General features: G+C 40.2%; 1 protein-coding gene across 2 annotated transcripts in view; it reads right to left on the reverse strand.

Annotated features, from left to right (window-relative positions):
* The window catches only part of frmpd1a (FERM and PDZ domain containing 1a), a 57,072-nt gene that overhangs the window by 37,693 nt on the left and 14,603 nt on the right, over window positions 1-4,776 (reverse strand). The window contains exon 2 of one of the 2 annotated variants that reach the window (XM_005737374.1): window positions 1,916-2,029. The gene's annotated coding sequence lies outside the window, so the exon portion shown is untranslated. Of the gene's footprint in view, window positions 1-1,915; window positions 2,269-4,776 lie in introns of both variants that reach the window. The other variant, XM_013911949.1, reaches the window with a different exon arrangement.

Here is a 4,776-nt window from a genome sequence, read left to right on the forward strand (position 1 = left end):
GCTGATTGTGACCTTTTCACACCTTGGCTTGTGCGATTAGGTAGAGGATCGTTAGGGGGTCCATTGTGCTCCTGGGAGGACACTCCCATAGGGCTTAAATATGGGACTCTCCACCATTTGATCTTAGAACTGAAGAAGCTTCTCGGATGAGAGGTGAAACGTCTTCAAGCAACTTAAAGAAGTCCAGACACTTTTCTTTCTAAGCTCCTTAGACATCGGAAAACAACGCAAATATTCATTGGAAAAGAAGATGGAAAATGTCTTTGATTATGCTTGCACTATTAAATCCTGCTACCTTTAATCTGCACTCCCCAACTGTTGCGCAGTATTTTGTTTTGTTATTTTGTTTGATGTTTTTTTATCACTAAAAATATATTTATTGCAAATTTACTGAAGCATTGCAATATCATTTTGAAGCTATATTACCCACCCCTACACGACAGTCTCTTGTCTCTCAAAAGACTGTGGCTGCTGTTGACAGGAAAGGCTGTGAGCAGAGACTGAACTCTCAAAATACAGTGGAAAATACAAATAATCCAAAATAAGTCACAAAATATACACAGGCGTCTGATAATATACTTGGGTGGCCTCGCCAACTAAAGTGTGGGAAACACTGTAATAACCACTAAACATTTTGTAGCTTTGACACAGCAAACATGTTAGCATTGGGAATAGACCGAGCACCTTGAAGCAACTGTTGTGTTCTGAATTGGTGCTACATTAATATAACTGAACTGAGCTAAAAAAATAATTTGTCTGTAAAGTCAGATGGCACTTGTAGTCTTAAAGAAATATAATGACATAAATAATATTATCCAAAAACACAATTCACTCAAAATGTCCAGAGCAGAGGTATCAAACATAAGGCCCAGGGACCAGAACTGGTCCAGGAAAACTCTAGCCCCTAAATTGCTTTAGAAAATGTCAAATAGGGCTTAAATATTTTGACTTTTAAACCTATTTTAATACGTTTTATAGGTTTTCCTACTGATAAAGACCTTCCCCACAGCTTTTCACACTATACCAAAGTAACTAAATAACTGAAAGGCTCCTGTTGTTTTACTTTGGGCTAAAGAAATTTCAAAGGACATGTTCTGGGACTTTTAAAATTACAGGACACTGCCCAATGAGCTACTATTACTTTCTTCTTTAGTTTTACATATTTATTTATTACATTTTAAGCCCAAATAGTTGTGCTGACACATTTCTTTCCTTCACTTCTTTTTCCTTTAATAAAATATCTCAGGAATTAAATGTATAGTTAAACTTTACACTGACAGAAAGGGAAGTTTCGCCAGTCTGGCCCACCTATAATCAAAGTAACCTGTGTACAGGTTACTTGATTATAGGTGGGCCTACAGGTTACTGTGTACATAAAATGAGTTTAACATCCCTGCTCTAGAGAAAAGCTGCAAACTCAAGTCTTGGCACTCCACAGAACAATCCATCCGCCCATGCACCCTCCCTGTGACTTCTCTGTATTTTTGGAACGTTAACTAAATTAGCTATGCATACACGGTGAGTATAGTAAATTCTGAAACATGCATTACTTACAACTTTTGCCTAACACTCTTACTGCACGCACAGAGACACACAGGCGCGCAGAGTAGGCAAATGGGATTACAGAGTGTGTCTGCAGGCTGTGACAGGGAGTTTGTGCGTCACTCCTGCTGAGCCAGATTAGACTGAGCTTCACCTTAGCCTTACAGGTCTGTTTGGAGTAACACACTGGCTAAACTAGACAGACACTAGTTTACTGCTCACTTACCTCTCCACTGTGCGTCTGTCTCACTGTGTTTATCCCACAGTCTTTAAATCCTCTAATATTGCCATCTTTTGTTGTGTGCACACACAAATCACATACACAAACACAATCTGTTTCATTTCAGTATTAGAGAGACAGACATTCACACACCTGCTCTCTGCCCTGGGTATCAGGGCTCCATGAAGGTGCCAGTTACAGTCCCGCTGCCCTCGCTGCTCGCCCATCACTCCACTGAAGAGGACCAGGGTGACGTGTCTTCATCTCCTGACGACAGGCATGAATCAGAATTAAGAGTTAGGGTTGTTGGAGCCTGAGTCTCTCAGCATTGTAATATTATTGCCAATTTGAAACATGATTTTTATCTTCTCATCTGAAAAACTACGATTAGGGTGTGAATAATGGAGGAAAGCTTTCCTTTTAGATCGGTGAATCATGGGGAAAAACAAGCAAACTGGAGATGGAATGAGAGTGGGGGGCACTGAGGCAGAAGACAGAAAATGAGTCTAAGAAAAAGACAAAAACAGACAAGCAGAGAAAAAGAAGAAGAGTTTGACAGACAGTGCCACATGATGGCAGCGACAGGGGCTGGACAAAAGGGTTGAGGGCAGTAAACTGAATCAAGGGAGGAGGAGTACAGAGAGACAAATGAAGCAAAAAAACACACCGAGCTCCATCACAGCAGGATGGGGCTGCCTGCATCGGCTGCATGTGCTGTTTGTGGAGTCCCACTTACCCCTGCTCTGATCCAAGCACCATCCATATTTAATGAGGCCCTCACAAAGCCCTGGGAAAAGAGATGCTGGGAACTCTTCTGTCCCCTCCAACTCCCTTATTCCCATCTCCAACTCCCTGCTACTCAAATTCTAATCCTTCTGTCTCTTCTCTTTCATAACTCTCACTTTCTATTCATGTCTTAACCTATTAGCCCAGCATGTGACTGTGAATTAATTTTAGTCTGAGAATGTCACAATTTCCTCATTTTTTCTTAAAACAGGGAATCAGCTGTTTTAAAAAAACGACAACATGTGTGCGCTGTCATTCACTTTTTCATTCAAAAGTGAGGCTACGTGTGCTCTTTGTGACTGTATGTGTGTGTGATTGTATAACTGTATGTAAGTTTTTGTTATGTGAGCGGTAAGCTGGATTTTGTGTGTGCGTGTGTGTGTGTGGTTGTGCATGTGTGTGTTAAAGTGCTGCAAGCATCAATAATGTATGTAGATAATGCAGCCACTTCACTCTACCAACAACTAACAGGCATACCGACGCACACAAAGGAAGACAGAATGAGGAGAGAGAGAAAACGCATGAGGCTGCAAAGAACAGAAAGATGAGAAAGAGAAATGTGAGCAATAAAAGGGATCAAGAAGGTTAGGGTTTGACGGGCATGGAGAACATCCGGTTTGCCTACTCTGTGCTCCAGTGATTATGTAATTGATACCTCAGAAACACAAAACACTTCATTTTGAATATTTCATTATGTTTTTCATAATTTCTAAATCTGGTTTTAGGTTCGCTTGTCAGGCGATCTTGATTGAAGAGAAGTTGTTTTACACCATTATGAAAGTCACAATTCTCAGGAAACACGGGTAAGAGGAAAGATGTTTCTGGAGAGGAACAGGGTGAAACAGTGCAACGTTCTGCAAGAGGCAGGAAAACCATATGTATGTTTCATCTTGGTCCTTCATAACCAAAGCTGACTTGCAGCAGGCTCATTTGTGTGATGAAGACTAAATTTCATATTGTTTTATTCACTGATGAATGCTGTGTACACTAATTGGTCCAGATGGATATGGCTGGGGAAGGCTGTTGAATGGGAGCCACATTTAAGCAAAACTGCAAACATCAACAAGAATGTGGCAGAATGATGATCTAGCTTTTAATATGGGAAGTGAGATGGTAGGTCTTTGCAGAATTCCTGAGGGTGTCACTGTCACTTTGTTCGGATATGTGAAGCTCCATCCAAAAACCCTATTAAAATTATTTTTATATGGTATAGGCAAGTACACCACCTCATGCTTCAGAAAACAATCCTGTCTTTAGTTGCAATGGGAATAATCACAAGGAGGCCTCTCTCTAACCCTACTGAGAAAATGTAGAGTGTTTTTAAAAAGAAGCTTCATGTGGGTGGGCAACAGTGCAGCTTTAGATAATACTTTTAAATCCTTAAACAAAGGTGTGATATTTTTCTGACTGCTTGGGAAAAACAAACAAAAATGGCATCTTCATGATAATTATAACCATGATGTCACACATGGGCTCAAGCCCTCTGAGAAAGGGTGGGTGGGGTTTATGCAAGAAGCGTCCAAGTGTTCCTTTCCTTTGCCTGGCTGCTCAGGCATATAGACAGTTACAGTTTGACTTTTACTTTTGTCTCACCACAGTAAAACCGTAGAATTGGCTCACAGAGGCTGCAAAAACAAACTCGCTCAAGTTTAGAGATCTCTAATTAATAGCATTTACATTTGACGGTCAGTGTACAACCTACGTTAAAACACAAAATATTTTCTTATAGACGGTAGGTGTACTGGCCTCTTTATGCTTTAATACTTTAGGGTGCTTTTTAGCCTTTACTGGGATAGGATGGTGGAGCAAATATGGAAAGCTGAGTAAAAAGAGCCTTGGCATGACACACAGAAAACGACCTTTGGACACAAACGTGGGCCTCTGCATTAGCTTTACAGCATATGGGAGGCCTGTTAGACACAGGGAGCTGGTGCCCTGTTTATGTTTTCTCATTAATTTTGTTTCTTTCCTTTCTCCTCTTGACATTAATGAATTATGTTCACAGCTTGAAGGGTAGCAGTGGGGACAGAATGCAATTAGGAGTTCACACACTTACCAGGATTGTGTGCAACCCCACGATTGTTAAGTGACACTTTGGGTGACTGTGTAGCATTGTGCATTAGAGGTGGGAATAACCATTTTATTTTTTTATTTTTTTTATTTAGGACAGTGCATGTTAATGAACATAAATGTAAAAAAATAAAAATAAAAAAATAAAAAAATAAAAA

Source organism: Pundamilia nyererei, unplaced genomic scaffold (genome assembly GCF_000239375.1).
Source record: "Pundamilia nyererei isolate P.nyererei 1_Seehausen unplaced genomic scaffold, PunNye1.0 scaffold00075, whole genome shotgun sequence".
In the NCBI taxonomy this organism is placed as follows: Eukaryota; Metazoa; Chordata; class Actinopteri; order Cichliformes; family Cichlidae; genus Pundamilia; species Pundamilia nyererei.